The sequence below is a fragment of the Lathyrus oleraceus genome, chromosome 2, assembly GCF_024323335.1.
Source record: "Lathyrus oleraceus cultivar Zhongwan6 chromosome 2, CAAS_Psat_ZW6_1.0, whole genome shotgun sequence".
In the NCBI taxonomy this organism is placed as follows: Eukaryota; Viridiplantae; Streptophyta; class Magnoliopsida; order Fabales; family Fabaceae; genus Lathyrus; species Lathyrus oleraceus.
The window spans coordinates 248,737,043-248,750,450 of record NC_066580.1 but is presented as its reverse complement, the minus strand read 5'-3'; the positions used below and the strand labels follow the sequence as shown (position 1 = coordinate 248,750,450).

General features: G+C 38.6%; 1 long non-coding RNA gene and 1 pseudogene across 2 annotated transcripts; one reads left to right on the top strand and one right to left on the bottom strand.

The window, feature by feature from the left end:
• Positions 1-7,164: 7,164 nt before the first annotated feature.
• On the bottom strand, positions 7,165-10,812 carry LOC127119043 (uncharacterized). 2 transcript variants are annotated; one of them, XR_007802566.1, is made up of 4 exons: positions 10,620-10,812; positions 10,343-10,503; positions 10,114-10,263; positions 7,165-7,299 (listed from the first exon to the last, which is right to left on the bottom strand). It is a non-coding gene; the product is annotated as an uncharacterized LOC127119043 (long non-coding RNA). The 2 variants fall into 2 exon arrangements; XR_007802565.1 differs by having other exon boundaries at positions 10,114-10,503.
• On the top strand, positions 8,265-9,795 carry LOC127119042 (L-ascorbate oxidase homolog; annotated as a pseudogene).
• Positions 10,813-13,408: the final 2,596 nt, after the last annotated feature.

Here is a 13,408-nt window from a genome sequence, read left to right as displayed (position 1 = left end):
TGACTGTTGATATTAACTGTTGGTTGTTTGTCTGTATAGTTGTACTGATTTGTTTGATGTTTCCACAGGTACATTAGTTGCTTAAGTTCATTTTGAACTTGCTTTTGCTTGGTTGCTTAACCACTTAGGTATAACCTCTCTTCTTCATGTAGTCTGGAAGACCTGTCCTGTTATGTGGGCAGGCACCTGTCTGAAGTCCTCCTTAAGAGGCAATGCTTGTGATTGTTTACTCTTTGTGCCAAGCAGGAAAAGTCCTCTTATGAGGCAATTGGTAGATAAAAGAGATGTGTAATCCATCTCCTACTATTCAGTGTGTCATCCCTTTGCTCACATAACATGTTGATGCATTGTGGATATTAACCCAAGATCCTATAGAGTCATTCATTTGTGGAGAAGAGTTCCAACTTTCTGAACTCCCACACCTTCTATTATTTAAAGCTCTCCCAGGCCAGGGATAAGAGCTATGAGGCACACCCCTCATCTCCATTTCATCTGCTTCACCCTAACTCTCAATGTTAGGGTTAAGAGCACAACATACCCCATTCCAGTTGACTTTAAAGTCTAACCTTGTTTGAGCCTAATTGCTTGTATATAGTGTATGCTAACTGACTTGTTTGTCTGATTGTTTGATTCATCTGTGCATATCTGCTTGAGTGTGCCTTAGTGAACTTATCATCATCATTTGTATATCATTTCATAAACTTTGCTTTATAGCATTTTTGCTTTGTCCATGGAGGAGACAAGCATAAGTCCATTACTTGGCAGTTGTTCCTATGATATGGTGGGAGACTAGTATAAGTCCATTGATTGGCATCTGGTATCCTTGTTATTTTGTTTTGTGAGACTAGTATAAGTCCATTGATTGGCATCTGGTATCATTGTTTTGTTTTAGGAGATTGGTGTAAATCCATTGATTGGTATCCGGTATCCATCTTTGTTTGTGAGATTGGTGTAAGTCCATTGATTGGCATCCGATATCCATTTGCTTTGTTTATTTGTTATTGCTCATTGCCTATTCCAAAGGAATCACTTGAATCATTTACATATGATTTCAAGAGGTGAACATCTAAGAAGTTTTACTTCCTCGCCCACCCACCTTTTGTTTCTTTAAACCTCCATTTGCATGTTAATCCAAAACCTGAAAACATTGTGCAAACATTTTCTCATCTCTTTTCAAATTAGAAACCTAGGCTTTAGGCCTTTGATTTTTTCAAACTCCATTTCATAATACTTCTTTGAATTGAATTCTAATCATACTTTGACTATCTTTTGTGAATAAATCCTAATTGGTTAATTCCACTCATTCAATTGTTTTGTGGCTTTGTCCATTCTTGATAAGTTTTCATACATTAGCCATAGGTTTGATTTATCCTAGTTGGTTGATGTTAATCTCACCTTTGTCCTTAGTGATTGAATTGTAAGACTTCATTGCTTATTATAGGGTTAACCCCTCACTAGCAAGTCGAAGCTCTTCTCACATGGTGGACTTGTTGTTTGTATAAGGTTGAGTTTTCTCCCGTGGATAACGAAAGACCTTAGGGCTTTTGTTTAAAATGAACCCACTCATATTTTGGAAATCTTTTAGCCGAACTACGGCGTTTTGATCCTTACCTTTCATGGAAGGTACGTAGGCAACGGGTTCATCCGTTCAAACACAAAAATAATAAATTGTATATTCTTTTCTCATCTCTTCAATCCATGTTTGCACAATAAATATTTCATAAACAAATAACATTTCGTACAACAAGTGTGAAAAGGGCTCCCTAGGAGTACCTAGGACGTTTTGGGTGCCTAACACCTTCCCATTGTGTAATTAACCCCTTACCCAGATTCTCTGATCTTTTCATTAGTTTTCTATGTGTAAAACTTCTTAGGCTTTTGTTCGCTTTTTAGCCATTCCTTTGGATAAATAAAAGTGCGGTGGCGACTCGATTCTTTATATACTTTGCTTTTGATTTAGTCAATAAATCATAAAGTGACGAATACACCGCTACAGGGTGCTAATATCTTCCCCTTACACAACCGACTTTCAAATTCACTATTGGTTGCAAGACCATTCTTCATTTGGGGGTTTTATCTCTATTTTCCCTTTCCTTTGGAAAAAATAAAACCCGGTGGCGACTTTGTATTTTTCGCGGCGCGACAGCTGGAGACTCTGCTGGGGACTATAAAGAAGTTTCCTAAAGTGAGTCAAGCCTAGCTTGCACGTATCCTTTTGCTTGGGTGTTTATTTCTGTTATCGCTTGCTTTATTTCTCCATTCTTGTTAGATATTCCTGTGGGGTGAATACTTTGGAGTGAAAAGCCCAATACAAAAGCTTAGAGAGTTTGCCTAAGATATGAGGGCTCTTCGTATTGACCTATCAGACGTAGTTGTCTTGAGGGGGAGATACGGAGATCCCGCTTGGAGTAGATTCTTTTTGGATTTCGCTGGCACGTGAGTCACGTTCACGCTGACAGCCATTCTTCCGAAGAGGGTCCATGACTCCGAGGACCTTTAGACAACCCTGGGCTTTTGAAGTTGAAGGCAACTTCACTTAGAGGAGGTCATCCCGAAAGTATTGTTTACTCACAAGTTATCCTTTGGCGATAAAGATACTTTCGCCTCATGATCTATGATTCTAAGCATCTTCAGAAGTCTTAGTACTCACCTTGTGAGGGTATATGGGTTTCTTGCAAGGAAACTTTAGCTCCAACATACCTTGAATCTACAGTGATCTTGTTCTCTTGTATCATATGCATTCATAACATATTGCATTTCATACATACTTGGGCCTTATTCTTGGAGAATCCTAAGGGTTTGTAATTGTGCAGTGAACATTCCGAGATGGGATCAGTTAAGAAGAGTACTCTTCCTCTCAAGTTCAAGCTTCCAAGAGTGGATACTTTTTTAGCTCTCAGCAACAAAATTACACCTTAAAAAAGAACAACTTCATTTGGAAATATGGACAGATCCTGGATCTTCTTACTACCTATGTAGATGTCTCAGCCTTGGTGGCCTTATCTCAGTATTATGATCCACCACTCAGATGCTTTACCTTCAAAGACTTCCAGTTGGTTCCGACAATTGAAAAGTACGAGAGGCTTCTAGGATGGTATGTGAAAGAACACCCTCCCTTTACAAAGTTGGGTGAATTGTTATTGTCTGAATCAGTCGCCGAAGCATTGCACTTATCTATTGAAAAGGTAACCCTTGGTATGGGACCTAAGTGGTTTTCTAGGAAGTTCTTAGAAGAGAAGGCATGGGCCTTGGAGAAAGAAGGGTAATAGTTTCCCTTCAGTGATACTCTAGCCCCTGCTGATTTAAGGAGTCGTCCTGTTTCCAGATGATGATGACTGTATAAACCCTTTTATCATCACTGTGTTTGTATATGGGAATCTTGTCTCTGTATTGGTGTATGATGTGTATTATTTCTCACACACTATGCATGAAAATAAGAAGGGTGTGGTATTGAGTTGTGCTTTGTTGTTGTATGCATGGGTCTTATCTCATATACCTCAAAAGGGGCATCGGGTAGACTTCTTGAAGGACTTAAGGTGGTCTCATAAGTTTTCCTGCATTACTATTGAAGTTGTGGTTGGGTATCTTCCTACTTCCAATATAAAGCAGGTTATCATGAGTTGTGGAGACTTCCCGAATGTGCCACTCATGGGTCCATGAGGTTGCATCAATTACAACCCCTCGTTGGCCATGCGATTGTTAGGATACATGATGGAGAATGAACCTAAGGCTGAATTACTGAAGGGTTTCTTGTTACCCGTTTTGGGAGCTAAGGACCTAAATCTGTTGTAGAAAATTAAATAAGCTTGGACTCAAATTCATCGCAAAGGCACAGAGTTGGGTAAACGTGATTGCTGATCTAAAGAGCCGTATGGCTAGTGGGTGGTATAAAGGGCGAAAGAAGTCAAGCTACCTTAGAGTGTGGATATCCAGATTCCTCCCCCAGAACCAAATCCAGTATATGCTTCCAAGGAGGAAGTAGATGCATTGAAAGCAACTATCGCACAGTTAACTAAAGAAAATTAAGACTTGCAATCGAAGCTCCATGCATTAGATAAAGATCATGCTAACTTGAAAATAAAGAGTGAAGAAGATATTGAGCTCTTATAAAAAAGCAGAAAGAAGGAAAAAATTGAAGAGAACCTCAAAGATAAATACTAAGATGGTTTAGCTCAAGCTGATATGGGGATAACTTCTCTCAGGAAACAGTTGAAACAAACAGAAAAGGAGTGTGGGGACAACCACCGTTGGTTCGTATTAGCTGTTAAAGAGAAGAAGGTATTGAGAGATGAATCCGACCTGGAGATTTAGAAACTCAAGCTTACCCTCCGCGAGGCCAATGTCAAGGTAGAGGTGGAATATCATCTTAAAGAGGAAGCAATCAGGGTTTCCTACATCACACCTCAAGTCTAGAGAGAGAAATGTCACAAAGCTGAACTTTCCACTTTGAGTGCCGAACATTGGAGATATCATTTTTATTCTTTAAAGAATGATAATTTGGGTTGCCTCAATGAAAAGGTTAGTATAAATAGTCTTCTTGATACTTATGTTGGATCTATCAACTTGTTGCAACCTTCTGCCGCTATGTACCGAGCCAAGTATGATTGCTTAGTGAGGTTCTGCAATGAGTTAACCAAGGAAGTTACTTGGAAGCTAGAGGATGCTCTGGAAGACGCTGATTAGAATACTACTCCCCACTCTATACTCCAATTCATCTACCTTTGTGATCGAATGATGAAGAGGCTCAAAGTTGAATTGAAGGAGTTGAAGGAACGGAAAGCAAAGCGTGCCATCTGACCACAACTTTAATGTTTTCCTTTTTCATGTTTTAAATTACCTTACTATACCTCTTTGTAATTGTAATATCAAATTTATGAATAAAATGCTTGACTTGTTTTGAATTTCGTGTTCTTACTTTATTTACCATTTTATAATGTTTTACTATTGCATTATGAATCATATAAGGCTTCCCCGAGAGTAAAAACAAACATGCATCATGCATCACTCATATTTTAAAGCATTTCATAAAAGATGATCTCACCGTTGTTTTGGCCTTCTGTTCAGTAACTCCCACCGTCAAGATGACTTCTCACTTCTACAACACTCAAGCTAAGCAAAAGATCACTATGGAAAGAATCGAACAGAACCAGGCTACCTTACAGGAAAAGATGACTCAAGTGAGAGCCCAGTTGGGGAAACTCATGGACGTCATGCAGAATGTTACCCATAGACAAGAGGAGAATCACCAAGCTAATCAGAGGGCTACTGACAATGTACATGTTACCAATCCTGCATGAGAACAGGGTCCCTGTTGTTATTCAAGTCCTTCCTGATGGGGTTCCTACCAATTTGAATGTTGCCCACACATTCCATGTCCCTGTTCATGGAGGTTCTCAGGCTGGTGTGGGTGATCACAATGATGACTTCTTTGTGCCTAGAATTGAATTGATGTATGATCCCTTTGGGCCATCTCCTGTAAAGCTTGACATAAAGATTCAACACTAACATGGCACCCAATATGACACTTTCTTGAAACACTATTAATACAACACTAACATGGCACCCAATAGAATGCAACTTCAGCACTTAACTCAAAAGTCTAAAGAATCTTTTAAAGAATATCCACAGTGTTGGAGGGACCTAGCTGCCAGGTGCCATACCCTGATTTTGGCCCTGAAATTTTTTCCCATCAATCATTCATTCGCATTCTTCTTTCTCTTGACCTTTTCATCTGGTCATGAGGCTACCCACCTACATTCTTTGTGTGGATTTGTTACCAGATCAAGAGGCTTGTTTCTTCGGTCACTTTCTTAAGAGCCTGGAGAGATTTTTAAATACCCATCTAAAACATTTGGTTTGCTTATGGACTTGGGAGCTCTGAGTGTTATGAGAGAAATGATATAAAAGATATAAACTTACCTCAGTTTTCATCTGCTGCTGTTTCTAAATATGATACGGAAAAGGAGGAACTACTTGGTGACGCAGAATCTCAAGAATCCAGAGACTATTGTGAAGAAAATGTTAGGGTCATTGACTGATAGCAAAATTGATGATAAGTTATCCATTGAATACATACAACATAAACTTCATGAAAATTTAGCTGGTGAAAGACTGTCAAAGAGACTGGAAACAAGCGACCTCTACTTTTTGAATTGTTTGACTCTAGACGAATCTTGGAGTCTGTTAAAGAAAATGGCATTTAAGAATGAAATCAATGGAGTGGATCAAAAACTTGAATTAATTGGCAAACAAATAGCAGTAAAGTGCATGGGACTTCCACTAGTAATTAGAGCACTAGGAGGCCTATTATAAAGTAAAAGTGAAAAAACTGAACGAATCGATGTCTTACAAGGCGCGTTTTTGGAATTAGGCGAAGCCAGAGAAAGCTTCATACTACCAATCCTGAAAATGAGTTACCAAAGTTTTCCGCCTCGGTTAAGACAATGTTTTTCCTATTTCTCTTTATTTCCTAACGATTGTGAAATCGAGAAGGATATGTTGATTCAACTTTGGATGGCACATAGTTATCTTCAATGCTCAGATGAAAAGCAACTCATGGAAGACACTGGTGAAGAATTTTTGAAGTTTTTCTTAATGAGGTCATTTTTCCAAGATGCAAAAGTGGGTGAAGATGGTGATATAGTTAGTTCGAAATGCATGATTTAATGCATCATCTTGCAATGCAAATAGCTTGCAATGGTTGTTGTTACTTAGACAGTGAGACAAAAAGCCGTGTACAAAGACTCATGCATGTATATTGGAACCCAAAACAATTCATTTGTTGGACTCATTAGATGGAAGCAGGTTGCGAACTTTGATTTTGCTGTCTTCCAATGAGGAAGAATTAAATGAGGATGAATTGTCAATCATTTCAAAATTCAAACACTTGCGTGTCTTGAAGATGTCAGATTGTTCTTTAAGCAAGTTTTCTAGATCAATTGGAAAATTGAAACATTTAAGATATCTTAACTTGTTCAACTATAGAGGACTGGGAAGTCTTTACAAATCCTTAAGCAATTTTATTTTGTTACAAACACTAACATTGACACCTATTGAAAAAGTGGAGTTTTATACAAAGTTTGTATCATAATTGATCACTTTGAGACACCTCCACATCTCTGATTAAGGAGCCTCCAGAGACAGAACACCATTTGGATTTGTAAAATTCAGCATTCTGCAGCAATTTGACTACAGTATAACAACACGGTCGACCTTAGTCTTGGCACCAACGTGTCTATGACTTCTTCCGGCCGCCGCAACCCAAAATTCAAATTGGAATATTTCTACTACAACACCAACCTACCAAATCAATCAAAGAAGCAGAAATGTCAAAATAAATATTCAAACATTTTTGCTTGAAAAGTCTAGAGTTATTCAATGCAATGAAGGGGAAAGGTCATATCATATATTTTATCAGTTATGCGCTAGTGCACCACCATCTCTTCGGGAGAAGCTCAACCTAAAAAATGCAGAAGATTATAAATATTTGAAGTTGAGTAATTGTTATTCAATTACTAGTGTTAAAGATGCTGAAGAGTTTCGCATAGTCATGGAAGCTCTTGATGTTGTCCACATCAGTAAAGAAGACCAAGAGACTATATTTGCTATGCTTGCTACAGTATTATGGCTAGGGAACATATCATTTACTGTCATTGATAATGAAGGCCATGTTCAAGCGGTAGAAAATGAGAGTTTGTCACACGTCGCCGAATTGATTGGCTGTGACCTAAAAGATCTCAAGTTGACTCTATCAACTCGCAACGTGAAAGTTGGTAATGATAAGATCGTCCAGAAGTTGACATTATCACAGGAAATTGATGCAAGAGATGCTTTGGCAAAGTTTATGTATTCATGCTTGTTTGATTGGTTGGTTGATTAAATAAATAAATCACTTGTTGTTGGCAAAAGATGTACTGGCAGATCAATCAATATTCTAGATATATACGGCTTTGAATCATTCAATAGGAACCATTTTGAGCAATTCTGCATAAATTATGCAAATGAAAGATTGCAACAACACTTCCATCGTCATTTATTTAAGTTAGAACAGGAGGAATACATTCATGATGGCATTGATTGGGCTAAAGTTGAATTTGAAGACAATCAAGACTGCCTTAATCTTTTTGAGAAGAGGCCATTGGGGTTATTATCCCTGTTAGATGAAGAGTCCACTTTTCCAAATGGCACATATTTGACATTTGCTAACAAGCTTAAACAACATTTAAATTCCAAATCTTGTTTCAAAGGAGAAAGAGACCAAGCCTTTTCAGTGTGTCATTATGCTGGAAGAGATTCTGTTCTCACCAACAAAAGAGTCCAAAAAAATGAAGCTTAACTTAGAGATAGCAGTAACACTTCTCCTAACTCTTGCTATTTCTGTTTTCCACATTACTTCAGCTGAAGATCCATATAAATTCTTCAACTAGAATGTTACTTATGGTGACATTTACCCACTTGGAGTTCGCCAAAGAGGTATATTGGTCAATGGACGATTCCCTGGCCCAGACATTCATTCTGTTACAAACGACAACTTCATTACCAATGTCTTCAACAGTTTAGATGAACCCTTTCTCCTCTCTTGGAATGGGATCCAGCAGAGGAGGAATTCATTTGAGGATGGTGTATTTGGAACAACCTGTCCAATTCCACCAGGGAAGAAGTTCACTTACATACTTTAAGTGAAAGATCAAATTGGAGGTTTTTACTATTTTCCATCACTTGCATTTCATAAAGCAGCTGGTGGTTTTGGAGGTATTAGGATACTGAGTAGGCCAAGGATTCCAGTTCCTTTTCCTGACCCGTCTGGTGATTACACTGTACTTTTTATCGGTGATTGGTACAAGTCCAACCATACGACTCTAAAAGCCCATCTTGATAGAGGAAAGAAGCTTCCTATACCTGATGGAATCCTCATCAATGGTCGCGGTCCAAATGGATTATCTTTCAACATCGAACAAGGAAAGACTTACAGGCTTAGGATATCAAATATGGGATTACAACATTCCCTTAACTTCAGAAGTCAGAATCACAAAATGAATTTGGTAGAATTTGGAGGGACACACACTCTTCAAACTACATACTCCTCACTTGATGTTCATGTCGGACAATCCTATTCTGTGCTAGTAACTGCTGATCAACCTTCTCAAGACTACTACATTGTGGTTTCCACAAGATTTTCGGCGAAGATCCTCACCACTACTGGTGTACTTCGCTATAGTAACTCTACAGGCCCGATATCAGGCCCACCTCCTGGTGGTTCGACAATCCAAGTTGATTGGTTTTTGAACCAGGCCCGCTCAATCAGAACTAACCTTACAGCAAATGGACCAAGGCCTAATCCACAAGGATCCTACCATTACGGTCTTATAAACACGACCAAGATAATCATTCTGTCTAGTTCTCCTGGTCAAGTTAATGGCAAGCAAAGATACGCGATTAGCAGCGTGTCTTACATTTCACCAGACACGCCTCTTAAGCTCGCTGACTACTTCAAAATTTCTGGTGTTTTTCGTGTTGGAAGCATATTTGATAGGCCCACTGGTGGTGGCATTTACCTTGACACGTCTGTTTTTCAACCTGATTATAGATCTTTCATTGAGATTGTCTTCCAAAACAACGAGAACATCGTTCAGAGCTATCATCCTGATGGCTACTCTTTTTTCGTGGTTGGTATGGATGGAGGACAGTGGACAACTTCTAACAGAAACAACTTCCTTGAAACTTCAAGAAGCTATTGCTCCAAAATTTGAAGAAGAATGTTTCTTCTGGAAAGCTTGCTAAGGTTAAAGGTTCTTTCAAGCTTTCTGCAGCAGCTAAGAAGTCAGCTGTTGACAAACCAAAGCTTTTAAGTCAGCTATCCGCTTTGGTGTCTGATATTGGACTTAACATCCGTGAAGCACATGTATTTTCCATAACTGATGGCTACTCCCTCAATGCACCCAGATTGCAACCATATTTCAGATTATACACACCTCCTTCTTGGAAGCATCAAACAACACATATTATATTCAAGTGAATTCGCAACAGTGAATAGCCTTTTACCGGCGGTAAAAATCCATAAGCAACAAAAGGGAATCAAAATATTTTCAGAAGAAGGTACAAGGTACAAGTTACCTTTTTCAGAATAAACATCAAAATGGGGTAGACAACTGGCGACATCGCAAGCACTCCCAATTCCAATACTCTTTTGATCTCAGTGACCAATTCCAAACCCTAGCAGGATGAATATAAAAGGGAGAACTTTCATCTCATTGAGCGGCGAGACTGTTCACCAGCAAAAAGAAATCAGATAGAAAAAACGAAAAAAACTATTTTTCTTGGAGGAGAAAAGGCGAACCCTCACCAAACCCAAACGCTCTCCTTCCCGTTTTCCACTACCTTCGCGTTCTCCTCCATACCACAAAGCCGCTACGCCATTGTCTCCTTCATCGCAACCCTTTCGTTGCTCCACCCGGAGCTGAGGTAACCGCCACACCGACCTTAAACCTCACTCTCTCATCCGATCTGTAACAACAATTGGCAAACAAGAAAAGTCAGCAACAATAGCTCAACATCACAATGAACAAAACACGTAGGCGGTGACAAATTTCTTCTGGGTAAATATTCCGTTTTCGTTTTACCTTGCGCTTCATTTCTTGTTATTGTTTGTGTGAATGTAGAATTTCTATTCGTTTCATTTTCTCTGAAGTTTTGGCTTACAATTTGTTTTATTATTATTGTTCGCTGTCTTTATTAGTGTATATGTCCGTTCGCCGCCGCGTAATCTCTCTTGCCTCGCGGTGGAGGTTTGTACCGGCGTTATGTTCCTGCTATTGATGAAGAATAATGTGTGAATGTGTGGGGACAGGGAGAGGTTTATGTCTGTGTTTTCTTTGTTTTGATGCTGAGGAGCATGTTCAATGTGGCAAGTTAAAAATTCTATGGTTTAAGTGAAAATTTTATGATTTCTACCTTGTGTTTAGATGTGGTACCTATTTGTTTTTATTTGGTAATTTGTTTCTGTAGGTGTGTTACCATCCGTGGTATATAGTTTAAAGTTAACTTAATTTGTGTCACATGATTATTTGTAAGCGCATTTTCTTTTCCTTTTTATTCCGGCCACTGTACACTGTTGTGTTGCTAAGGCCGTCGCACTCTCCCCTATCTCTAACTTCATTTCTTTTTTTATTTTATGTTTTTTTATGTATTATTATTATTATTTGTTTTTTTTATTGTTTTTTTGTTTGTGTTGGACCTATTTTCTTTTACTAATACATCTCCTGCCCAATCATTTGGCACCTCCCAGAAGTTGTAAATACATTTATAAGTTTTCTATTAACATTGTGTCGTTGCTGTTTTGATTTTAGCACATAGCGTTAAATCGAATTAGATATGTGGATCCGACAATTTCATGTCGTTGTACCGCCAAAATTTCAATACATCAAAAAAACATTTTCGCCGCATTATGATTGATCGCGTATGACATTTCGTTTGTTGTCAATATGTGCAAACTGGCTTTGAGCACATTATTTAGGTTTTGTGTGTCCCTCAATTTCCATATGTGCCCGTCCCGATGTTGTTTCCTTCAATTTAATTTTTGAGTGTCTTGTAAATATAACTTGTTGTGTTATTTATTTTCTTCACATGGCTTACTCTTGGGCCTTCTTACAATGAGACAGTTGCCTTGCACCTACACTCATGCATTGTTTATTCATTGATTGATCCGATTTAATTATTCCATTACTTCAAGTCCCCATTCGACAAAGTATACCCCCACTCCCCTGATGTGTAATAATTTTACTATTCTTTATTCCTTTATTTGCATGACTGTTTAGCTAGCCACTAACACAAGAATAAAATAAACCATTTCCAAAAGATCAAAAATAAAAACTCGATCCAACGTCGAGTATTTTTCTCAATAAACAAATCAATCCATCTTTTCCTCCCATTCTATTCCATTTCTTTCAAACCTTCATCAAATGCTTGATCCAACGTCAAGCCATTTTTATAATAAAAACTCAAAAAACTTAATTCATATTTAAAGACCTTTTCAATAAAGATGGAAATGGAACGTGGTGGATACCGCGCACTTCTGAGGCTAGGGTTCGAGATGGATGTCTCGCCTATCTTAGCTCTCGCCATCATCTAAAGCCATCTATTTTGTTTCTCTCAAACCCTCATTCAAATCTTTCTCAATGCTCATCAAATGCTTGATCCAACGTTAAGCCATTTTCATATTAAAAACTCGAAAATACTTAATTCCTATTTAACACCTTTTCAATAAATATGGAAATGGAACATGGTGGATACCGTGCACTCCTGAGATTAAGATTCGAGGTCGATGCTGTCATACCCCAAAATTTGCCCATTAATATTTCAAGACACTTTTCAAGGCATTCCGAATCATTTTTATGATACTGATCTCAAAGGAACGAAGGCCCAACTCACGAATGAAAATGGCCCAAACTGGCCTGTTCGCTACACGCTCGCCTAGTGATAACATGAAATTATATCATATTTTAAGGCTTAATTCAATTAAATTTTATCATCATTTATTTCAGGTCACTTTATATTATTGGATATTACGCGGTATTTTCTTCCTATTTGTCTCAGGTGGCTTATTTGGAAACACAAGTAGAATTGGAGGAAAAGAGGTGCAAAAAGGAGGAAAAACGAACCAAATAGCAAGGCCCAGCCCAAAATACAAGAACTCAGGTATTGCACCTGTGACGAGCGTCACAGAGGCTGTGACGAGCGTCACGCCTTGCGCATCCCTGTGACGGACGTCACACATGGTGTGACGAACGTCACACCATTCCCCTACTTTTTGGGCGCCAGTAACGCCTCAGAGACTTGAAGAGACTTGAGGAATGTTGGGCCCTATATCCACGCGCACGTTGAAGACCTTTTGGCAACGGGTTACTGAAGCATATATAAATAGCCACGAAGAAAACCTAGAAGGGGAGGCTTTTCCACATCTTTTTTCCTTTTGCCGTTTTTGCTTTTGCATAGTTTCTTTTCCAGTAGCTCAGTCATTGTTTATTACGAGTTCTACACTGCTCCCCTTGCAATTTCCCATTTCCTTTTTAGCATTTAGTTAATTCTTTTCGCACAATAGTTTCTGCAACGGAAACTATTGTGCACCTTTTTACCGAATCTAACCTTACGTTAGGATCTAGTTTATTTCCTTCGTTTTAATTTATTGTTTAAAGGAAACCCTGAAGGAAAAGCCGGCGGCACCGCTCAACTCAATCCGGCATCAACCCTAAGAGTGCCAATTCAAGGTTACAATTCAATTGCAAACAGGTTTGCGTTACTATCGCCGCTTTACGTTCCGAATTCCCATGTGATATTTTAATTGAATTCATAAATATATTTGAGGTTCTGTATGTAGACTTAAGTATGCCTGGATACCTTGAATTGTTGTAAT